Here is a 26,637-nt window from a genome sequence, read left to right on the forward strand (position 1 = left end):
GTTTTTTTCCAGAATCCGCCCGTCATCTGAGCTCAGAATTTGAAATTTTGGGACTGTTGATAAATCCGAGCGTCCTGGAAGAGAATCCGCCCGTCTTCAGAAATCCGCCCGTCCTGGAAGTAAAGACGCCCGTCTTTTTGGCTGGGAAAAACAAGAAATCTCACTGTTTGAGAATCCGCCCGTCTTCAGCAGAAGACGCCCGTCCCGCAATTGATAAATCCGAGCGTCTTTGCTGAAAGACGCCCGTCTTTAGGCGAGATTCCTGAAGCTAAAAGAGGCAGAATCCGAGCGTCCCGAAGGAAAGACGCCCCGTCTTCCCCTGCTATTTCAAATTTTTCGGGTATTTTAAATACCTCATCCCACATTCATTTCTTCATTTCTTCATTCAAAACACTACCCATAAACCCCAAAACTCAAAACCCTTATCCTCTCCATCACCAAAACAAGATTTCCTCAACCAAATTCAACAAAATCAAATCCAAACTTCCTTTTAGCAACAATCAATCACTCCTCTTCCAACAAAAATCAAACCAAGCACCAAAATCTTCAACCTTTGAGTCGATTTTTGAAATTATAAAGGCAAAGCCTTTCATCTTAAAATTGATTTGGGTATACTTGGAAATTGAAGATTTTCACTCTTTTCTTGGTTTAGTCATCAATGGCAAGGACAAAAGGAGCAACAAAGGCACCTAAGGCAAAGGCACTCTCAACAAGACAAAAGAGTCTTCAAGCAAAGAAAGCCTCATTGGCTATGGTGGTAGCTAGTTCAAACTTGGAAGTGCAACAACAACAACCTCCCTTGGAAGCAACAACATCAACAACTCCGGAAATTGCTCAACTATCGAACTATCCGGAGGTAATTTTAATTTCTAATTCCCATAGGGATACATTTGCCAAGTATGCTAGAAAATCCTTTCTATCCACCAAGTTCATATGTGAAGATGCCTTGAACAAATTGGGTGTCCTTGAACAAACGAAAGCCTTCTTTGAAGCCATGGGGTTGGGAAAATTGTTTGCTACAAGAGAATTGACATACCCTTCCCTTACCTTAGAATTCTTGAGTTCTTTGAAAGTCACTAAGGTAGAGACTAGGTAAAACATCGAGTTCCGCCTTGCTAATGTGAATAGGCTCATCACCTTTGAGGAATTGGGTAAAGTATTGGGTCTTAGTGATTCACCTAGTTATTTCAAGAATCCCGGCAAGTATGACCCCGCTCCTCTTTGGGAGGCGATTTCCGGGAGGAAATTTGAGAACTATCATGCTAGTCGCGCTCTATTAGTCCACCATCCGGGCATTAGAGTGTGGCACAAGGTCATCGGGAATACTATCATTGCAAAGAAAAGACACCAACCACTTTACCAAGCTCGATTGTGTTCTTCTTGAGTCGGCCTTAAATATTGGAAGGGAATTCACCAAGCCTTACAATTCTCTAAGGCTTTTGGTGGAAAGATGGCTAAATGTTGATTGTGGAAAGCAAGGCACCACCGTTATTGTAAATGGAGGTCTAGTCACTCTTTTGGCTACGTACTTTGATCCGAATTTCAACAAGGATAGCAAGTATGTGGCAAAGAAAGGTGGTCATCTCATTGACATGGATGCCATGATTAACAAGTACAAGTGGGTCACTCATAATCCTCTTGACACCAAGTATGGGTGGCTCACCAATGAGGCTAGATCTTTTACTTTGCCTTCCAAGATATGTCGTTTGAGTGTCCATCGGACCAACTACCTTCTTTCCCTCTCAAAATAAGCCGAATACATCATCCGTCAACAAAGGGGTGAAATTGAAATGCCCTCCTCCTCCATTGTCACACCACCCTATCCTTTCAAGTATCAAGAGTTCAAACCCGAAGGTGTTAAAGCAAGCAATGACTACATGACTCTACTTATGCAAGAGATGCACAAGCAAGCTTTTAAGGATCGGTGATGCCTGTCGTTGTAAGCACCAAAGATAAAATTTATAAATCCAACTACAACTATAGATAAAATTTATAAGTCATTTTAATTGGTGGTCTAACAACTTTCCCTATCTTTCGATCTAATGGGTCAGTCATATCCTAAACATTCAACTAGTCGCGTGCACTCGATTCGTCAAATATAGAATTTAAATCAATTAAAACGAAGCAAAATCTCACGTGGCCAGTCGATCGACCAGGGTGTGCGGTCGATCGACCGTGGCGCGACTCAGGTCGTACTATTCTACTGCCGCCTAATCTACAGTTCCCCTACATCCTAGCACAGGGTATTTAACTACTCATGATATTGGTAAAAACAACAACACGATTAACGAAATAGACTACTGAATTCATGCTTAAATTAACGGAACAAAAGATTAGCATAAAACGATAATTATGGCTTCGGGAAACTAATCTATCAATTCTAGCCACAAACGAAATAAAGCAATGAAACTGAAATAGTGAATAAAGGAATACCAGTAGAAGAATTGCAAGAAGAAGATCAAAAGCACGAACGAAAGGTATAGTATTGAATGATTCAACTCGAAAACCAAACCCTAATTAATGATAAACTAAAACTGGATGAAAGCTGAATGAAAACTCAATGATTAAAGCTTAATGTCAGGTTACGTTATATAGGAATATAACGTAACATTATTCGCAAAACCTAATACACATTGGGCTTCCTTATTCTCGATCTTTTTGTTTGCGTCAGAGTAGCGGCTTGGTCGATCGACCACTATAACCGGTCGATCGACTGAGGTAAGCTGAACAGGAGTTCCTGTAAGTCGGGCTCTGGTCGATCGACCATAGGGTCCAGTCGATCGACTAGAGTAGCTGATAATCCGCTTTTAATTCTCGTGGATTTGTCTTTCGGGCCTCGAAATGCGCACCGAGCTCGTTCCTTGAGTAAATACTTCACGTCAAATGCAATGCAAGGTACTCGGGGACGGATTTAGCTCAATATCTACTCATTTCCGCATAAATTTGCAATATTACATAAAAATACGAAAGTAGACGAAATGGGGGCAAATAGTAGCATAAAATACATAAATGAGCTCTAAAATGCGTTTAAAATAAGGTGTAAAACATCATATAAATGACACGCATCAAACTTCCCCAAACCAAACCCTTGCTTGTCCCCAAGCAAGAACTAGACTCGATCCTAAAAACCTAATGGAACGAGTTCAATCTCAGAGCGAAATGCAAACTGAATAGCCTAAACCAATTTAATGCAACAACTAACAATCAATTAGCGGTGCGAATCATGCAAATGAGTTATGAAGTCGTCAAAAACTGCTGAACCGTCGACTGTAGAGACTTATCAAATCGGACTCTCACGGGTCGCTCAAATCACTCAATAAATACAGGTGAGTATATGTAAAAGATAGAAAGAATTCACTTTATAGTGACTCTCACCTTACTACGACCTATAAGAACATGCCTGCAATATAATATGAAAGTAATCTCTACAATCGTACATATGCATTCTAACCAAACAAAAAATCATGACACATGCCGAGGTAAATATGGATATGTGAGGTATGGGTAAGAAGAGGCAAAACAATTATGGGAATGTGGAGGTACAGGTGATCAAGCTAGTACCTAAACAGAACCATATGACAACATCCAACTTCTTGCTCAAAATTCAACAATAAAACCGGGTGCTAATTAGAAGCACAAATCTCACAACCTCCAATATAATCAATCAACCAACTCCCCATAAGATACAACTGCAACATGGGAGCAAAAATCGCCATTTAATAAAGACTTAAATTATGCGAATTGATTTTTCTTTCTCTTCTCGGCTGCAGTCGATCGACCCATGAAGCCAGTCGATCGACCTTTTCAAACAGTACAACACTCTTTTTTTTTCTTTTTTTTTCGAATCATTTTTCTTCCTTTTTTTTTTCTTTCTTTCCTTTTCCCATTTTCCATACATCATCTCAAAACGAGCATATTCCACCAAAAACGAAGTAACAATCCCAAGAACATAAACTACTAGCTTGACAAGGGCAGGCTAAATGTAGGATGTAGTAACGGGACTAAAAGGCTATTTTGGCAGTGTAGAGCTTATGGGCAAAATGAATAAAGGAAAACCTCTACCACATGTGTCAACAAACCACAAACCGAATGCATACAGGTATTAAGCAGATTAAGTTCATATTTATGCATATTGATATAACATGTCTCATAAGGAGTACTACTCACAATCTAGATAAACTGGTCATAGATGTCACCAGTTATAGGCTCTAAATCTCAGAAAATGATGTAGTTTGCCAAAATTCTAAGTCAAGTCTCAAGTCCAGCAAGAATTTTAACGAAAACTCGTAGACTATGCAAATGATTCTACTAATAACATGTTAATTAGCAAGGCTTAGGCATAAAACAGCTGAAAATGCAATGTCATCATTGAAATACTACCGTTCCGACTCAACCTAAATGCTAAAATAAACGTGCAGTTTTTTTGGAAATTTTTGAAATTTTTTCAATTTTTATGAATTTTGATATATAAATGAAATGAAAAAAACAATGCAAGACAAAAATGTAAACGTGAATGCAAGCAAATGAAATGAAGCGCAAAACCCTTCCCCAAACCAAATCGCACAATGTCCCCATTGTGCAAAATCATGTAATTAAATAAACAAAGGAAATGGGAATTTGCGATGAATTAAGTAAATAGGAAAGAAGTAAAGACTCGGGAACTCACAAGACTTTAGGCGCAGCAAAAGGAAACCTCCCCAAACCAGCGTGAGCTAGGAGGTTTCAGTATCCAGCAGTGCTACCAATAAGTACCTGAAAAGACAAACAAAGTACCGCGCGTAAAATCGAGAAAGCAATGTCGAAGCGGTAATTATGTGCAAAAAAATAAGAAAATGGAAGAAAGCAGAAATAAGTCGGAAAATAAAGTAGAGAAAAGGACTCCCTTAATTCCGCACAACGACCAAACACAGCAGGGGAAAGGTCGAAAATAGGTACAGCAGCGGGCAGCGGTCGATCGACCACCTCACCCAGTCGATCGACCAGGTGAACAGGAACAGAAGCTCCTGGAACTGTGCAGCCAGTCGATCGACCATACAGGCCAGTCGATTGACTGGAATAGTTGCTGTAACTTTCTGATTTCTTCGAATTAGCTCAATAACTTGAGCTAACATGGTCTATATACCTGTAAAAGCACATAATAACGCGCCCAAAATTGCGCAGAACCCAAATGTAAAGTCTAAAGTACTAAAAATCCTAAGCAAACTTATAAAATGCGAAGTCTCGCGCACACAAAAGCAATAAAAAGAGTCTAAAAGCAATAAAATGAAAGTTTTTGAGAACGCATTTGATCAACTAATAGTTGATCAAGAACGACCACAGAATGGCCCACTTGGTCAGCTCCTGGCTACAAGAAGTAGCCTCTACAGTGCTCATCTTCTCAGCTGCACTCTTCTTAATTCCAACATCCGGAGAACTCAACGGATCAACAGCTTCATCATCTTCCCAAGCAATGACCTCTTCTGGCTCATCAAAGTCCAAGTCGGACTCCCTCACTTTGACCGGCTCATCCTCAAGCTCCTCATCAGTGCCATAGCTAAGACATCCTAAGCCGCCTCTTGAGACGATTGGCTCCTTTACAGCTGGAGCAACATGCGACTCTTCCTTCCCCAAACCAGCTCCTCCAATAGTCAAAATAGACGAATCTTCCTCCAATTTGCTCCCAATCTGGGGCGGAGGTGTTATAACAGGAATAGGTGTAGAGATAGGCATGTCGGGAAGCACAAAATAGGATTTCTTTTCAGAAACCGTATTACATGTTATTGGCCACATGGGGTCTTTCTTCTTAGCCGTCTGAGCAAAGACAATGGAGTGTTTCCCCACTTTGAAGGTCAAAGTCCCTGAACCAACATCTATAACTGCACCAGCAGTGTGCAGAAATGGTATACCCAATATGATAGGAATGTGAGCATCCTCAGGCATATCTAGTACAACGAAGTCAACAGGGAAGAAAAACTTTCCTATTTGCACAAGAATGTCCTCTAAGACTCCTATTGGCTGGACCGCAGTTCGACCAGCCATCTGTACTGTCATGTTGGTGACTGCAAACCTAGTCAATTTTAACTTCCTAGCAAGACTCAAGGGCATTACACTAATACTGGCTCCTAGGTCACATAGTGCCTTCTCAATTGAGAAGGTACCAATATTACAAGGAACGGAGAAGCTACCTTGGTCAGCTAACTTATGGGGTGCAGTATGGGTCAAATAAGAGCATGACTCCTCAGTTAGTGCAACAGTGTGCACAGTTTCAAGTGACTTCTTTTTAGATAAAAGTTGCTTCATAAATTTCATATAAGTAGGGACTTGATTGACTAACTCAAGAAAAGGAACTTGTACGTTTAAGCTACGAATAACATTTTCAAACTTATTAAACGATACCTGTTCCTTCGTCGGCACCAATCTCTCCGGATAGGGGGCTGTAAGAAGCAACTTAGCCCTCTCCTCTAAATCTCTCATGCCGGCGTCGGTGGACTTAGGCTGAAAATCCACGACCTTCTCCTTGTTGTAACTCGACCCCTCTTCAGACCGTCTCAAAAATGAACCATTAATCGTCATCGGGTCATATTTCGGAACCGGATCGACCCATCGCATTCGGGTATTGCCTCGATATTTTGGAGTTGTCGTACCCCGAAATAGGTGGTCCCTCAAGATATCGGGCATTGGAGGACGAAAAGACTCACCATCGCAGCGTGGTGGTCGATCGACCAGGTTGGTCGATCGATCGCCCGACCTCTCACAGACAGAAGCTCATCGTATCTCGCGGATCGGTCGATCGATCGGTATGGTATGTCGGTTGATCGATCGACATACCCGCCGATCGTCTTTTTCTTTCCTTTGCTCGTTCCAGCTTTCTTCTGACTCGGTTCCGCCTCATCTTTTTCAGCAATGTCCTCGACCATAGCAGGCCCATCAAGGGTAGACCCACTCCTCAAAGTAATGGCATTAAGGGTCTCCTTTTGGTCCGTCTGTGTCGGCAAATGTCTCGGAGCTCGAGTTGTATTCTTGCTAGCCAATTGAGCAATTTGGCTCTCCAACATCTTCATCCCGACCTCTCTAGCTTGAGACTCCTTCAGCAACAAATTCTTCAACTCATTGAAATCAGAACTTTGGGATTGTTGCTGCTGCTATGGGACATATGGAGGCTTTTGGAACTGTTGTTGCTTATGAGGGGGCACATAGTTCTGCTGCTGCTGCTGCTGCTGTGGAAGTTGAGTCGGATTTAGGACATTTTGGCTACTCCACCTCAAGTTTGGATGGACATTCGGCTCATAGTAAGTGTTTGTCTGCCTATAATGTTGAAAGGCAGCACAAGACTCAAAGGGACTAGGACAATTGTCTGAAACATGTCCCTCAGCTCCACATCTTTTAGAGACGAAAGGACTGTCTGAAACATCATTTACATGGTAAATCCCTCCTTTTGAAGCTCCTCCCAACTCGTACTTATCAAACCTCGCCGTGAGAGCTTCTAATGCGCTACTGCTGAAGGAGATTCAGCACTCTCCTTTGATTTCCCCGGAATTCCCATACTCGCCTTTATGGGTGGCAAAGTCATCAATGATCTTCCACCCCTTAGTCTCTCCCATATTCTCCGGAATCGCCACTAGCCGCCGCATCCAGGATAGCTCTCGATCGTCATGGAGCCCGTTATAAAACGATTGCATAGGCTCCACTTCTCAAACCCATGATGCGGAATGGTTCGCTTTTGACTTCTTAAAACGGACCCATGCCTCGTGAAAGTTCTCATCAGGCCCATGTTTAAAGCTCGTGATCTGAGCTCTAATGGCATTTGTCTTTGAGTCATAGAAGTACTTCTTATAAAACGCTAAGGCGAATTCCGTCAAGTGACCCCATTAGCGGCTCGGTCCGGGTCTCCGTACCACTCCCTTGCAAACATCGCGTAGTGAGAATATAAACATTGTCTCCTTCACCTGGTCCTGGGTCACACCGGTCGGTGGGGGTATAGAGCAGCAATAGTCAATAAATATCTCCATATGCTTGGCCGCATCTTTATTTGCAGCTCCCCCGAATTGGTTCCTCTCAACCAAGTTGATATAAGAAGGCTTTGGTTCGAATTTCCTATCTCGCTCCCGGTAATTCGAACCCTTATATAGATTCGCATTTGTCGGCTCCGAGTGATGGCTATAGTTGCTTCTTCACCATCTCTAGAAAATGGAGAAGTGACTATCTCGGTGATGAAGTAGAAACTGGAGACGAAGGTGGAACCTCCTCAAATAGAGCGTTCTCGTAGTAACTAGACATAGTACTCAGCTCTTCCTCTGTCGGCAATACCCTAGATGATCGCCTCAACTCGCGCAAAGTCTTCTTAATCTCAGGATTGAACGGTAGTAATTCACCACCCTGTGATCTGCGCATAAGAAGAAACTACAAAAAGAATATGAGAATAGTTTAAGGAACGAATGTCCCTTAAACTAAGAAACAGACTAAAATAAAACAACTAAAAATTAGAACAATTGCCTCCCCGACAACGGCGCCAAAATTTGATGCTTGTCGTTGTAAGCACCAAAGATAAAATATATAAATCCAACTACAACTATAGATAGCGGTAGTAGGGTCGAACCACAGAGAGGCAGATGTAATTATTAGTTGTCTAATTCCTAGTCTTCAAGGTAACAAATGTCTGGGGGTTGTTTTGAATTGGTGTATAACTAATGAGCAATAAACTAAAGAAATATGTAAAATCAAATAAAAAAGGGGTACTAAGATGGTCGGTTCACTGTAGTTTCGGTAGCAGCATACTAAGTAGGTCTGAAATAAACACATGAGGCGGGAAAACAAGAGGTCCTCTCGGTCCACTCTTAACAAGTAGCGTCTTTCGATCTCGCTACGGGTCCCTAATATCACTAGTATCGACTCTCGTCCGAAAAGTGATCGATAACCTAAACTTTACCTATCTTTCGATCTCAAAGATAGTTTAGTCATTTTAATTGGTGGTCTAACAACTTTCCCTATCTTTCGATCTAATGGGTCAGTCATATCCTAAACATTCAACTAGTCGCGTGCACTCGATTCGTCAAATATAGAATTTAAATCAATTAAAACGAAGCAAAATCTCACGTGGCCAGTCGATCGACCGTGGCGCGACTCAGGTCGTACTATTCTACTGCCGCCTAATCTACAGTTCCCCAACATCCTAGCACAGGGTATTTAGCTACTCATGATATTGGTAAAAACAACAACACGATTAACGAAATAGACTACTGAATTCATGCTTAAATTAACGGAACAAAAGATTAGCATAAAACGATAATTATGGCTTCGGGAAACTAATCTATCAATTCTAGCTACAAACGAAATAAAGCAATGAAACTGAAATAGTGAATAAAGGAATACCAAAGTAGAAGAATTGCAAGAAGAAGATCAAAAGCACGACTGAAAGGTATAGTATTGAATGATTCAACTCGAAAACCAAACCCTAATTAATGATAAACTAAAACTGGATGAAAGCTGAATGAAAACTCAATGATTAAAGCTTAATGTCAGGTTACGTTATATAGGAATATAACGTAACATTATTCGCAAAACCTAATACACATTGGGCTTCCTTATTCTCGATCTTTTTGTTTGCGTCAGAGTAGCGGCTTGGTCGATCGACCACTATAACCGGTCGATCGATCGAGGTGCTGAACAGAGAGTTCTGTAAGTCGGGCTCTGGTCGATCGACCATAGGGTTGATCGATCGACTAGAGTAGCCGATAATAATCCGCTTTTAATTCTCGTGGATTTGTCTTTCGGGCCTCGAAATGCGCACCGAGCTCGTTCCTTGAGTAAATACTTCACGTCAAATGCAATGCAAGGTACTCGGGGACGGATTTAGCTCAATATCTACTCATTTCCGCATAAATCTGCAATATTACATAAAAATACGAAAGTAGACGAAATGGGGAAATAGTAGCATAAAATACATAAATGAGCTCTAAAATGCGTTTAAAATAAGGTGTAAAACATCATATAAATGACACGCATCAAACTTCCCCAAACCAAACCCTTGCTTGTCCCCAAGCAAGAACTAGACTCGATCCTAAAAACCTAATGGAACGAGTTCAATCTCAGAGCGAAATGCAAACTGAATAGCCTAAACCAATTTAATGCAACAACTAATAATGAATTAGCGATGGGAATCATGCAAACGAGTTATGAAGTCGTTAAAAACTGTTGAACCGTCGACTGTAGAGACTTATCAAATCGGACTCTCACGGGTCGCTCAAATCACTCAATAAATACAGGTGAGTATATGTAAAAGATAGAAAGAATTCACTTTGTAGTGACTCTCACCTAACTACGACCTATAAGAACATGCCTGCAATATAATATGAAAGTAATCTCTACAACCGTACATATGCATTCCAACCAAACAAAAGATCATGACACATGCCGAGGTAAATATGGATATGTGAGGTATGGGTAAGAAGAGGCAAAACAATTATGGGAATGTGGGGGTACAGGTGATCAAGCTAGTACCTAAACAGAACCATATGACAACATCCAACTTCTTGCTCAAAATTCAACAATAAAACCGGGTGCTAATTAGAAGCACAAATCTCACAACCTCCAATATAATCAATCAACCAACTCCCCATAAGATACAAATGCAACATGGGAGCAAAAATCGCCATTTAATAAAGACTTAAATTATGCGAATTGATTTTTCTTTCTCTTCTCGGCCGCAGTCGATCGACCCATGAAGCCAGTCGATCGACCGTTTCAAACAAGACAACACTCTTTTTTTTTTTTTTTTTTGAATCATTTTTCTTCCTTTTTTTCTTTCTTTCTTTTTCCCATTTTCCAAACATCATCTCAAAACGAGTATATGCCACCAAAAAAGAAGTAACAATCCCAATAACATAAACTACTAGCTTGACAAGGGCAGGCTAAATGTAGGATGTAGTAACGGGACAAAAAGGCTATTTTTGGCAGTGTGGAGCTTATGGGCAAAATGAATAAAGGAAAACCTCTACCACATGTGTCAACAAACCACAAACCGAATGCATACAGGTATTAAGCAGATTAAGTTCATATTTATGCATATTGATATAACATGTCTCATAAGGAGTACTACTCACAATCTAGATAAACTGGTCATAGATGTCACCAGTTATAGGCTCTAAATCTCAGAAAATGATGTAGTTTGCCAAAATTCTAAGTCAAGTCTCAAGTCCAGCAAGAATTTTAACGAAAACTCGTAGACTATGCAAATGATTCTACTAATAACATGTTAATTAGCAAGGCTTAGGCATAAAATAGCTGAAAATGCAATGTCATCATTGAAATACTACCGTTCCGACTCAACCTAAATGCTAAAATAAACGTGCAGTTTTTTTGGAAATTTTTGAATTTTTTTCAATTTTTATGAATTTTGATATATAAATGAAATAAAAAAAACAATGCAAGACAAAAATGTAAACGTGAATGCAAGCAAATGAAATGAAGCGCAAAACCCTTCCCCAAACCAAATCGCACAATGTCCCCATTGTGCAAAATCATGTAATTAAATAAACAAAGGAAATGGGAATTTGTGATGAATTAAGTAAATAGGAAAGAAGTAAAGACTCGGGAACTCACAAGACTTTAGGCGCAGCAAAAGGAAACCTCCCCAAACCAGCGTGAGCTAGGAGGTTTCAGTAGCCAGCAGTGCTACCAATAAGTACCTGAAAAGACAAACAAAGTACCGCGCGTAAAATCGAGAAAGCAATGTCGAAGCGGTAATTATGTGCAAAAAAATAAGAAAACGGAAGAAAGCAGAAATATGTCGGAAAATAAAGTAGAGAAAAGGACTCCCTTAATTCCGCACAACGACCAAACACAGCAGGGGAAAGGTCGAAAATAGGTACAGCAGCGGGCAGCGGTCGATCGACCACCTCACCCAGTCGATCGACCAGGTGAACAGGAACAGAAGCTCCTGGAACTGTGTAGCCAGTCGATCGACCATACAGGCCAGTCGATTGACTGGAATAGTTGCTGTAACTTTCTGATTTCTTCGAATTAGCTCAATAACTTGAGCTAACATGGTCTATATACCTGTAAAAGCACATAATAACGCGCCCAAAATTGCGCAGAACCCAAATGTAAAGTCTAAAGTACTTAAAATCCTAAGCAAACTTATAAAATGCGAAGTCTCGCGCACACAAAAGCAATAAAAAGAGTCTAAAAGCAATAAAATGAAAGTTTTTGAGAACGCATTTGATAAACTAATAGTTGATCAAGAACGGCCACGGAATGGCCCACTTGGTCAGCTCCTGGCTACAAGAAGTAGCCTCTACAGTGCTCATCTTCTCAGCTGCACTCTTCTCAATTCCAACATCCGGAGAACTCAACGGATCAACAGCTTCATCATCTTCCCAAGCAATGACCTCTTCTGGCTCATCAAAGTCCAAGTCGGACTCCCTCACTTTGACCGGCTCATCCTCAAGCTCCTCATCAGTGCCATAGCTAAGACATCCTAAGCCGCCTCTTGAGACGATTGGCTCCTTTACAGCTGGAGAAACATGCGGCTCTTCCTTCCCCAAACCAGCTTCTGCAATAGTCAAAACAGACGAATCTTCCTCCAATTTGCTCCCAATCTGGGGCGGAGGTGTTATAACAGGAATAGGTGTAGAGACAGGCATGTCGGGAAGCACAAAATAGGATTTCTTTTCAGAAACCGTATTACATGTTATTGGCCACATGGGGTGTTTCTTCTTAGCCGTCTGAGCAAAGACAATGGAGTGTTTCCCCACTTTGAAGGTCAAAGTCCCTGAACCAACATCTATAACTGCACCAGAAGTGTGCGAAATGGTATACCCAATATGATAGGAATGTGAGCATCCTCAGGCATATCTAGTACAACGAAGTCAACAGGGAAGAAAAACTTTCCTATTTGCACAGGAATGTCCTCTAAGACTCCTATTGGCTGGACCGCAGTTCGATCAGCCATCTGTACTGTCATGTTGGTGACTGCAAACCTAGTGAATTTTAACTTCCTAGCAAGACTCAAGGGCATTACACTAATACTGGCTCCTAGGTCACATAGTGCCTTCTCAATTGAGAAGGTAACAATATTACAAGGAACGGAGAAGCTACCTTGGTCGCCTAACTTATGGGGTGCAAGTATGGGTCAAATAAGAGCATGACTCCTCAGTTAGTGCAACAGTGTGCACAGTTTCAAGTGACTTCTTTTTAGATAAAAGTTGCTTCATAAATTTCATATAAGCAGGGACTTGATTGACTAACTCAAGAAAAGGAACTTGTACGTTTAAGCTACGAATAACATTTTCAAACTTATTAAACGATACCTGTTCCTTCGTCGGAACCAATCTCTCCGGATAGGGGGCTGTAAGAAGCAACTTAGCCCTCTCCTCTAAATCTCTCATGCCGGCGTCGGTGGACTTAGGCTGAAAATCCACGACCTTCTCCTTGTTGTAACTCGACCCCTCTTCAGACCGTCTCAAAAATGAACCATTAATCGTCATCGGGTCATATTTCGGAACCGGGACTGACCCATCACCATTCGGGTATTGCCTCGATATTTTTGGAGTTGTCGTACCCCGAAATAGGTGGTCCCTCAAGATATCGGGCATTGGAGGACGAAAAGACTCACCATCAGCAGCGTGGTCGGTCGATCGACCAGGTTGGTCAGTCGATCGACTGACCTCTACAGGACCAGAAGCTACTGTATCTCGCGGACTGGTCGATCGACTGGGTATGTCAGTTGATCGACTGACATACCTGCTGATCGTCTTTTTCTTTCCTTTGCTCGTTCCAGCTTTCTTCTGACTCGGTTCCGCCTCATCTTTTTCAGCAATGTCCTCGACCATAGCAGGCCCATCAAGGGTAGACCCACTCCTCAAAGTAATGGCATTAAGGGTCTCCTTTTGGTCCGTCTGTGTCGGCAAATGTCTCGGAGCTCGAGTTGTATTCTTGCTAGCCAATTGAGCAATTTGGCTCTCCAACATCTTCATCCCGGACTCTCTAGCTTGAGACTCCTTCAGCAACAAATTCTTCAACTCATTGAAATCAGAACTTTGGGATTGTTGCTGCTGCTATGGGACATATGGAGGCTTTTGGAACTGTTGTTGCTTATGAGGGGGCACATAGTTCTGCTGCTGCTGCTGCTGCTGTGGAAGTTGAGTCGGATTTAGGACATTTTGGCTACTCCACCTCAAGTTTGGATGGACATTCGGCTCATAGTAAGTGTTTGTCTGCCTATAATGTTGAAAGGCAGCACAAGACTCAAAGAGACTAGGACAATTGTCTGAAACATGTCCCTCAGCTCCACATCTTTTACAGACGAAAGGACTGTCTGAAACAACATTTACATGGTAAATCCCTCCTTTTGAAGCTCCTCCCAACTCGTACTTATCAAACCTCGCCGTGAGAGCTTCTAATGCAGCTACAGAAGGAGATTCAGACTATCCTTTGATTTCCCCGGAATTCCCATACTCGACTTTATGGGTGGCCAAGTCATCAATGATCTTCCACCCCTTAGTCTCTCCCATATTCTCCTGGAATCTGCCACTAGCTGCCGCATCCAGGATAGCTCTCTGATCGTCATAGAGCCCGTTATAAAACTGATTGCATAGGCTCCACTTCTCAAACCCATGATGCGGAATGGTTCGCACCAGCTTCTTAAAACGGACCCATGCCTCGTGAAAGTTCTCATCAGGCCCATGTTTAAAGCTCGTGATCTGAGCTCTAATGGCATTTGTCTTTGAGTCAGAGAAGTACTTCTTATAAAACGCTAAGGCCAGCGAATTCCAGTCAGTGACCCCATTAGCAGCTCGGTCCAGGTCTCGTACCACTCCCTTTGCAAAGATCGCGTAGTGAGAATATAAACATTGTCTCCTTCACCTGGTCCTGGGTCACACCGGTCGGTGGGGGTATAGAGCAGCAATAGTCAATAAATATCTCCATATACTTGGCTGCATCTTCATTTGCAGCTCCCCCGAATTGGTTCCTCTCAACCAAGTTGATATAAGAAGGCTTCGGTTCGAATTTTCTATCAGCTCCCGGTAATTCGAACCCCTTATATAGATTCGCAGCTGTCGGCTCCGAGTGACTGGCTATAGTTGCTTCTTCAGCCATCTCTAGAAAATGCGGAGAAGTGACTATCTCAGCTGATGAAGTAGAAACTGGAGACGAAGGTGGAACCTCCTCAAATAGAGCGTTCTCGTAGTAACTAGACATAGTACTCAGCTCTTCCTCTGTCGGCAATACCCTAGATGATCGCCTCAACTCGCGCAAAGTCTTCTCAATCTCAGGATTGAACGGTAGTAATTCACCACCCTGTGATCTGCGCATAAGAAGAAACTACAAAAAGAATATGAGAATAGTTTAAGGAACGAATGTCCCTTAAACTAAGAAACAGACTAAAATAAAACAACTAAAAATTAGAACAATTGCCTCCCCGGCAACGGCGCCAAAATTTGATGCTTGTCGTTGTAAGCACCAAAGATAAAATTTATAAATCCAACTACAACTATAGATAGCGGTAGTAGGGTCGAACCACAGAGAGGCAGATGTAATTATTAGTTGTCTAATTCCTAGTCTTCAAGGTAACAAATGTGTGGGGGTTGTTTTGAATTGGTCTATAACTAATGAGCAATAAACTAAAGAAATATGTAAAATCAAATAAAAAAGGGGTACTAAGATGGTCGGTTCACTGTAGTTTCGGTAGCAGCATACTAAGTAGGTCTGAAATAAACACATGAGGCGGGAAAACAAGAGGTCCTCTCGGTCCACTCTTAACAAGTAGCGTCTTTCGATCTCGCTACGGGTCCCTAATATCACTAATCGACTCTCGTCCTGAAAAGTGACTGATATCCTAAACTTTACCTATCTTTCGATCTCAACATAGTTTAGTCATTTTAATTGGTGGTCTAACAACTTTCCCTATCTTTCGATCTAATGGGTCAGTCATATCCTAAACATTCAACTAGTCGCGTGCACTCGATTCGTCAAATATAGAATTTAAATCAATTAAAACGAAGCAAAATCTCACGTGGCCAGTCGATCGACCGTGGCGCGACTCAGTCGTACTATTCTCTTTGCGCCTAATCTACGGTTCCCCAACATCCTAGCACAGGGTATTTAGCTACTCATGATATTGGTAAAAACAACAACACGATTAACGAAATAGACTACTGAATTCATGCTTAAATTAACGGAACAAAAGATTAGCATAAAACGATAATTATGGCTTCGGGAAACTAATCTATCAATTCTAGCTACAAACGAAATAAAGCAATGAAACTGAAATAGTGAATAAAGGAATACCAGTAGAAGAATTGCAAGAAGAAGATCAAAAGCACGACTGAAAGGTATAGTATTGAATGATTCAACTCGAAAACCAAACCCTAATTAATGATAAACTAAAACTGGATGAAAGCTGAATGAAAACTCAATGATTAAAGCTTAATGTCAGGTTACGTTATATAGGAATATAACGTAACATTATTCGCAAAACCTAATACACATTGGGCTTCCTTATTCTCGATCTTTTTGTTTGCGTCAGAGTAGCGGCTTGGTCGATCGACCACTATAACCGGTCGATCGACTGAGGTAAGCTGAACAGGAGTTCCTGTAAGTCGGGCTCTGGTCGATCGACCATAGGGTTCAGTCGATCGACTAGAGTAGCTGATAATCCGCTTTTAATTCTCGTGGATTTGTCTTTCGGGCCTCGAAATGCGCACCGAGCTCGTTCCTTGAGTAAATACTTCACGTCAAATGCAATGCAAGGTACTCGGGGACGGATTTAGCTCAATATCTACTCATTTCCGCATAAATCTGCAATATTACATAAAAATACGAAAGTAGACGAAATGGGGAAATAGTAGCATAAAATACATAAATGAGCTCTAAAATGCGTTTAAAATAAGGTGTAAAACATCATATAAATGACACGCATCAAACTTCCCCAAACCAAACCCTTGCTTGTCCCCAAGCAAGAACTAGACTCGATCCTAAAAACCTAATGGAACGAGTTCAATCTCAGAGCGAAATGCAAACTGAATAGCCTAAACCAATTTAATGCAACAACTAATAATCAATTAGCCATGGGAATCATGCAAACGAGTTATGAAGTCGTTAAAAACTGTTGAACCGTCGACTGTAGAGACTTATCAAATCGGACTCTCACGGGTCGCTCAAATCACTCAATAAATACAGGTGAGTATATGTAAAAGATAGAAAGAATTCACTTTGTAGTGACTCTCACCTAACTACGACCTATAAGAACATGCCTGCAATATAATATGAAAGTAATCTCTACAACCGTACATATGCATTCCAACCAAACAAAAGATCATGACACATGCCGAGGTAAATATGGATATGTGAGGTATGGGTAAGAAGAGGCAAAACAATTATGGGAATGTGGGGGTACAGGTGATCAAGCTAGTACCTAAACAGAACCATATGACAACATCCAACTTCTTGCTCAAAATTCAACAATAAAACCGGGTGCTAATTAGAAGCACAAATCTCACAACCTCCAATATAATCAATCAACCAACTCCCCATAAGATACAAATGCAACATGGGAGCAAAAATCGCCATTTAATAAAGACTTAAATTATGCGAATTGATTTTTCTTTCTCTTCTCGGCCGCAGTCGATCGACCCATGAAGCCAGTCGATCGACCGTTTCAAACAGTACAACACTCTTTTTTTTTCTTTTTTTTTCGAATCATTTTTCTTCCTTTTTTTTTCTTTCTTTCTTTTTCCCATTTTCCAAACATCATCTCAAAACGAGTATATGCCACCAAAAAAGAAGTAACAATCCCAATAACATAAACTACTAGCTTGACAAGGGCAGGCTAAATGTAGGATGTAGTAACGGGACAAAAAGGCTATTTTTGGCAGTGTGGAGCTTATGGGCAAAATGAATAAAGGAAAACCTCTACCACATGTGTCAACAAACCACAAACCGAATGCATACAGGTATTAAGCAGATTAAGTTCATATTTATGCATATTGATATAACATGTCTCATAAGGAGTACTACTCACAATCTAGATAAACTGGTCATAGATGTCACCAGTTATAGGCTCTAAATCTCAGAAAATGATGTAGTTTGCCAAAATTCTAAGTCAAGTCTCAAGTCCAGCAAGAATTTTAACGAAAACTCGTAGACTATGCAAATGATTCTACTAATAACATGTTAATTAGCAAGGCTTAGGCATAAAATAGCTGAAAATGCAATGTCATCATTGAAATACTACCGTTCCGACTCAACCTAAATGCTAAAATAAACGTGCAGTTTTTTTGGAAATTTTTGAATTTTTTTCAATTTTTATGAATTTTGATATATAAATGAAATAAAAAAAACAATGCAAGACAAAAATGTAAACGTGAATGCAAGCAAATGAAATGAAGCGCAAAACCCTTCCCCAAACCAAATCGCACAATGTCCCCATTGTGCAAAATCATGTAATTAAATAAACAAAGGAAATGGGAATTTGTGATGAATTAAGTAAATAGGAAAGAAGTAAAGACTCGGGAACTCACAAGACTTTAGGCGCAGCAAAGGAAACCTCCCCAAACCAGCGTGAGCTAGGAGGTTTCAGTAGGCCAGCAGTTGCTACCAATAAGTACCGAAAAGACAAACAAAGTACCGCGCGTAAAATCGAGAAAGCAATGTCGAAGCGGTAATTATGTGCAAAAAAATAAGAAAACGGAAGAAAGCAGAAATATGTCGGAAAATAAAGTAGAGAAAAGGACTCCCTTAATTCCGCACAACGACCAAACACAGCAGGGGAAAGGTCGAAAATAGGTACAGCAGCGGGCAGCGGTCGATCGACCACCTCACCCAGTCGATCGACCAGGTGAACAGAACAGAAGCTCCTGGAAATGTGTAGCGATCGATCGACCATACAGCGGTCGATCGATTGTTGGAATAGTTCTTTGTAACTTTCTGATTTCTTCGAATTAGCTCAATAACTTGAGCTAACATGGTCTATATACCTGTAAAAGCACATAATAACGCGCCCAAAATTGCGCAGAACCCAAATGTAAAGTCTAAAGTACTTAAAATCCTAAGCAAACTTATAAAATGCGAAGTCTCGCGCACACAAAAGCAATAAAAAGAGTCTAAAAGCAATAAAATGAAAGTTTTTGAGAACGCATTTGATAAACTAATAGTTGATCAAGAACGGCCACGGAATGGCCCACTTGGTCAGCTCCTGGCTACAAGAAGTAGCCTCTACAGTGCTCATCTTCTCAGCTGCACTCTTCTCAATTCCAACATCCGGAGAACTCAACGGATCAACAGCTTCATCATCTTCCCAAGCAATGACCTCTTCTGGCTCATCAAAGTCCAAGTCGGACTCCCTCACTTTGACCGGCTCATCCTCAAGCTCCTCATCAGTGCCATAGCTAAGACATCCTAAGCCGCCTCTTGAGACGATTGGCTCCTTTACAGCTGGAGAAACATGCGGCTCTTCCTTCCCCAAACCAGCTTCTGCAATAGTCAAAACAGACGAATCTTCCTCCAATTTGCTCCCAATCTGGGGCGGAGGTGTTATAACAGGAATAGGTGTAGAGACAGGCATGTCGGGAAGCACAAAATAGGATTTCTTTTCAGAAACCGTATTACATGTTATTGGCCACATGGGGTGTTTCTTCTTAGCCGTCTGAGCAAAGACAATGGAGTGTTTCCCCACTTTGAAGGTCAAAGTCCCTGAACCAACATCTATAACTGCACCAGCAGTGTGCAGAAATGGTATACCCAATATGATAGGAATGTGAGCATCCTCAGGCATATCTAGTACAACGAAGTCAACAGGGAAGAAAAACTTTCCTATTTGCACAAGAATGTCCTCTAAGACTCCTATTGGCTGGACCGCAGTTCGATCAGCCATCTGTACTGTCATGTTGGTGACTGCAAACCTAGTGAATTTTAACTTCCTAGCAAGACTCAAGGGCATTACACTAATACTGGCTCCTAGGTCACATAGTGCCTTCTCAATTGAGAAGGTAACAATATTACAAGGAACGGAGAAGCTACCTTGGTCAGCTAACTTATGGGGTGCAGTATGGGTCAAATAAGAGCATGACTCCTCAGTTAGTGCAACAGTGTGCACAGTTTCAAGTGACTTCTTTTTAGATAAAAGTTGCTTCATAAATTTCATATAAGCAGGGACTTGATTGACTAACTCAAGAAAAGGAACTTGTACGTTTAAGCTACGAATAACATTTTCAAACTTATTAAACGATACCTGTTCCTTCGTCGGAACCAATCTCTCCGGATAGGGGGCTGTAAGAAGCAACTTAGCCCTCTCCTCTAAATCTCTCATGCCGGCGTCGGTGGACTTAGGCTGAAAATCCACGACCTTCTCCTTGTTGTAACTCGACCCCTCTTCAGACCGTCTCAAAAATGAACCATTAATCGTCATCGGGTCATATTTCGGAACCGGGACTGACCCATCACCATTCGGGTATTGCCTCGATATTTTTGGAGTTGTCGTACCCCGAAATAGGTGGTCCCTCAAGATATCGGGCATTGGAGGACGAAAAGACTCACCATCAGCAGCGTGGTCGGTCGATCGACCAGGTTGGTCAGTCGATCGACTGACCTCTACAGGACCAGAAGCTACTGTATCTCGCGGACTGGTCGATCGACTGGGTATGTCAGTTGATCGACTGACATACCTGCTGATCGTCTTTTTCTTTCCTTTGCTCGTTCCAGCTTTCTTCTGACTCGGTTCCGCCTCATCTTTTTCAGCAATGTCCTCGACCATAGCAGGCCCATCAAGGGTAGACCCACTCCTCAAAGTAATGGCATTAAGGGTCTCCTTTTGGTCCGTCTGTGTCGGCAAATGTCTCGGAGCTCGAGTTGTATTCTTGCTAGCCAATTGAGCAATTTGGCTCTCCAACATCTTCATCCCGGACTCTCTAGCTTGAGACTCCTTCAGCAACAAATTCTTCAACTCATTGAAATCAGAACTTTGGGATTGTTGCTGCTGCTGTGGGACATATGGAGGCTTTTGGAACTGTTGTTGCTTATGAGGGGGCACATAGTTCTGCTTCTGCTGCTGCTGTGGAAGTTGAGTCGGATTTAGGACATTTTGGCTACTCCACCTCAAGTTTGGATGGACATTCGGCTCATAGTAAGTGTTTGTCTGCCTATAATGTTGAAAGGCAGCACAAGACTCAAAGAGACTAGGACAATTGTCTGAAACATGTCCCTCAGCTCCACATCTTTTACAGACGAAAGGACTGTCTGAAACAACATTTACATGGTAAATCCCTCCTTTTGAAGCTCCTCCCAACTCGTACTTATCAAACCTCGCCGTGAGAGCTTCTAATGCAGCTACAGAAGGAGATTCAGCAGCTATCCTTTGATTTCCCCTGGAATTCCCATACTCAGCTTTATGGGTGGCCAAGTCATCAATGATCTTCCACCCCTTAGTCTCTCCCATATTCTCCTGGAATCTGCCACTAGCTGCCGCATCCAGGATAGCTCTCTGATCGTCATAGAGCCCGTTATAAAACTGATTGCATAGGCTCCACTTCTCAAACCCATGATGCGGAATGGTTCGCACCAGCTTCTTAAAACGGACCCATGCCTCGTGAAAGTTCTCATCAGGCCCATGTTTAAATCTCGTGATCTGAGCTCTAATGGCATTTGTCTTTGAGTCAGAGAAGTACTTCTTATAAAACGCTAAGGCCAGCGAATTCCAGTCAGTGACCCCATTAGCAGCTCGGTCCAGGTCTCTGTACCACTCCCTTGCAGCATCGCGTAGTGAGAATATAAACATTGTCTCCTTCACCTGGTCCTGGGTCACACCGGTCGGTGGGGGTATAGAGCAGCAATAGTCAATAAATATCTCCATATACTTGGCTGCATCTTCATTTGCAGCTCCCCCGAATTGGTTCCTCTCAACCAAGTTGATATAAGAAGGCTTCGGTTCGAATTTCCTATCTGCTCCTGGTAATTCGAACCCCTTATATAGATTCGCAGCTGTCGGCTCCGAGTGACTGGCTATAGTTGCTTCTTCAGCCATCTCTAGAAAATCTGGAGAAGTGACTATCTCAGCTGATGAAGTAGAAACTGGAGACGAAGGTGGAACCTCCTCAAATAGAGCGTTCTCGTAGTAACTAGACATAGTACTCAGCTCTTCCTCTGTCGGCAATACCCTAGATGATCGCCTCAACTCGCGCAAAGTCTTCTCAATCTCAGGATTGAACGGTAGTAATTCACCACCCTGTGATCTGCGCATAAGAAGAAACTACAAAAAGAATATGAGAATAGTTTAAGGAACGAATGTCCCTTAAACTAAGAAACAGACTAAAATAAAACAACTAAAAATTAGAACAATTGCCTCCCCGGCAACGGCGCCAAAATTTGATGCTTGTCGTTGTAAGCACCAAAGATAAAATTTATAAATCCAACTACAACTATAGATAGCGGTAGTAGGGTCGAACCACAGAGAGGCAGATGTAATTATTAGTTGTCTAATTCCTAGTCTTCAAGGTAACAAATGTGTGGGGGTTGTTTTGAATTGGTCTATAACTAATGAGCAATAAACTAAAGAAATATGTAAAATCAAATAAAAAAGGGGTACTAAGATGGTCGGTTCACTGTAGTTTCGGTAGCAGCATACTAAGTAGGTCTGAAATAAACACATGAGGCGGGAAAACAAGAGGTCCTCTCGGTCCACTCTTAACAAGTAGCGTCTTTCGATCTCGCTACGGGTCCCTAATATCACTAGTACTGACTCTCGTCCTGAAAAGTGACTGATATCCTAAACTTTACCTATCTTTCGATCTCAACATAGTTTAGTCATTTTAATTGGTGGTCTAACAACTTTCCCTATCTTTCGATCTAATGGGTCAGTCATATCCTAAACATTCAACTAGTCGCGTGCACTCGATTCGTCAAATATAGAATTTAAATCAATTAAAACGAAGCAAAATCTCACGTGGCCAGTCGATCGACCGTGGCGCGACTCAGGTCGTACTATTCTACTGCCGCCTAATCTACAGTTCCCCAACATCCTAGCACAGGGTATTTAGCTACTCATGATATTGGTAAAAACAACAACACGATTAACGAAATAGACTACTGAATTCATGCTTAAATTAACGGAACAAAAGATTAGCATAAAACGATAATTATGGCTTCGGGAAACTAATCTATCAATTCTAGCTACAAACGAAATAAAGCAATGAAACTGAAATAGTGAATAAAGGAATACCAGTAGAAGAATTGCAAGAAGAAGATCAAAAGCACGACTGAAAGGTATAGTATTGAATGATTCAACTCGAAAACCAAACCCTAATTAATGATAAACTAAAACTGGATGAAAGCTGAATGAAAACTCAATGATTAAAGCTTAATGTCGGGGTTACGTTATATAGGAATATAACGTAACATTATTCGCAAAACCTAATACACATTGGGCTTCCTTATTCTCGATCTTTTTGTTTGCGTCAGAGTAGCGGCTTGGTCGATCGACCACTATAACCGATCGATCGACCGAGGTAAGCTGAACAGAGTTCTGTAAGTCGGGCTCGGTCGATCGACCATAGGGTTCAGTCGATCGACTAGAGTAGCTGATAATCCGCTTTTAATTCTCGTGGATTTGTCTTTCGGGCCTCGAAATGCGCACCGAGCTCGTTCCTTGAGTAAATACTTCACGTCAAATGCAATGCAAGGTACTCGGGGACGGATTTAGCTCAATATCTACTCATTTCCGCATAAATCTGCAATATTACATAAAAATACGAAAGTAGACGAAATGGGGAAATAGTAGCATAAAATACATAAATGAGCTCTAAAATGCGTTTAAAATAAGGTGTAAAACATCATATAAATGACACGCATCAAACTTCCCCAAACCAAACCCTTGCTTGTCCCCAAGCAAGAACTAGACTCGATCCTAAAAACCTAATGGAACGAGTTCAATCTCAGAGCGAAATGCAAACTGAATAGCCTAAACCAATTTAATGCAACAACTAATAATCAATTAGCCATGGGAATCATGCAAACGAGTTATGAAGTCGTTAAAATCGTTGAACCGTCGATCGTAGAGACTTATCAAATCGGACTCTCACGGGTCGCTCATATCACTCAATAAATACGGGTGAGTATATGTAAAAGATAGAAAGAATTCACTTTGTAGTGACTCTCACCTAACTACGACCTATAAGAACATGCCTGCAATATAATATGAAAGTAATCTCTACAACCGTACATATGCATTCCAACCAAACAAAAGATCATGACACATGCCGAGGTAAATATGGATATGTGAGGTATGGGTAAGAAGAGGCAAAACAATTATGGGAATGTGGGGGTACAGGTGATCAAGCTAGTACCTAAACAGAACCATATGACAACATCCAACTTCTTGCTCAAAATTCAACAATAAAACCGGGTGCTAATTAGAAGCACAAATCTCACAACCTCCAATATAATCAATCAACCAACTCCCCATAAGATACAAATGCAACATGGGAGCAAAAATCGCCATTTAATAAAGACTTAAATTATGCGAATTGATTTTTCTTTCTCTTCTCGGCCGCAGTCGATCGACCCATGAAGCCAGTCGATCGACCGTTTCAAACAGTACAACACTCTTTTTTTTTCTTTTTTTTTCGAATCATTTTTCTTCCTTTTTTTTTTCTTTCTTTCTTTTTCCCATTTTCCAAACATCATCTCAAAACGAGCATATGCCACCAAAAAAGAAGTAACAATCCCAATAACATAAACTACTAGCTTGACAAGGGCAGGCTAAATGTAGGATGTAGTAACGGGACAAAAAGGCTATTTTTGGCAGTGTGGAGCTTATGGGCAAAATGAATAAAGGAAAACCTCTACCACATGTGTCAACAAACCACAAACCGAATGCATACAGGTATTAAGTAGATTAAGTTCATATTTATGCATATTGATATAACATGTCTCATAAGGAGTACTACTCACAATCTAGATAAACTGGTCATAGATGTCACCAGTTATAGGCTCTAAATCTCAGAAAATGATGTAGTTTGCCAAAATTCTAAGTCAAGTCTCAAGTCCAGCAAGAATTTTAACGAAAACTCGTAGACTATGCAAATGATTCTACTAATAACATGTTAATTAGCAAGGCTTAGGCATAAAACAGCTGAAAATGCAATGTCATCATTGAAATACTACCGTTCCGACTCAACCTAAATGCTAAAATAAACGTGCAGTTTTTTTGGAAATTTTTGAAATTTTTTCAATTTTTATGAATTTTGATATATAAATGAAATAAAAAAAACAATGCAAGACAAAAATGTAAACGTGAATGCAAGCAAATGAAATGAAGCGCAAAACCCTTCCCCAAACCAAATCGCACAATGCCCCCATTGTGCAAAATCATGTAATTAAATAAACAAAGGAAATGGGAATTTGCGATGAATTAAGTAAATAGGAAAGAAGTAAAGACTCGGGAACTCACAAGACTTTAGGCGCAGCAAAAGGAAACATCCCCAAACCAGCGTGAGCTAGGAGGTTTCAGTAGCCAGCAGTGCTACCAATAAGTACCTGAAAAGACAAACAAAGTACCGCGCGTAAAATCGAGAAAGCAATGTCGAAGCGGTAATTATGTGCAAAAAAATAAGAAAACGGAAGAAAGCAGAAATATGTCGGAAAATAAAGTAGAGAAAAGGACTCCCTTAATTCCGCACAACGACCAAACACAGCAGGGGAAAGGTCGAAAATAGGTACAGCAGCGGGCAGCGGTCGATCGACCACCTCACCCAGTCGATCGACCAGGTGAACAGGAACAGAATCTCCTGGAACTGTGTAGCCAGTCGATCGACGATACAGGCCAGTCGATTGACTGGAATAGTTGCTGTAACTTTCTGATTTCTTCGAATTAGCTCAATAACTTGAGCTAACATGGTCTATATACCTGTAAAAGCACATAATAACGCGCCCAAAATTGCGCAGAACCCAAATGTAAAGTCTAAAGTACTTAAAATCCTAAGCAAACTTATAAAATGCGAAGTCTCGCGCACACAAAAGCAATAAAAAGAGTCTAAAAGCAATAAAATGAAAGTTTTTGAGAACGCATTTGATAAACTAATAGTTGATCAAGAACGGCCACGGAATGGCCCACTTGGTCAGCTCCTGGCTACAAGAAGTAGCCTCTACAGTGCTCATCTTCTCAGCTGCACTCTTCTCAATTCCAACATCCGGAGAACTCAACGGATCAACAGCTTCATCATCTTCCCAAGCAATGACCTCTTCTGGCTCATCAAAGTCCAAGTCGGACTCCCTCACTTTAACCGGCTCATCCTCAAGCTCCTCATCAGTGCCATAGCTAAGACATCCTAAGCCGCCTCTTGAGACGATTGACTCCTTTACAGCTGGAGCAACATGCGGCTCTTCCTTCCCCAAACCAGCTTCTGCAATAGTCAAAACAGACGAATCTTCCTCCAATTTGCTCCCAATCTGGGGCGGAGGTGTTATTACAGGAATAGGTGTAGAGACAGGCATGTCGGGAAGCACAAAATAGGATTTCTTTTCAGAAACCGTATTACATGTTATTGGCCACATGGGGTCTTTCTTCTTAGCCGTCTGAGCAAAGACAATGGAGTGTTTCCCCACTTTGAAGGTCAAAGTCCCTGAACCAACATCTATAACTGCACCAGCAGTGTGCAGAAATGGTCTACC

This window comes from Silene latifolia, chromosome 4 (assembly GCF_048544455.1).
Source record: "Silene latifolia isolate original U9 population chromosome 4, ASM4854445v1, whole genome shotgun sequence".
Taxonomy (NCBI): Eukaryota; Viridiplantae; Streptophyta; class Magnoliopsida; order Caryophyllales; family Caryophyllaceae; genus Silene; species Silene latifolia.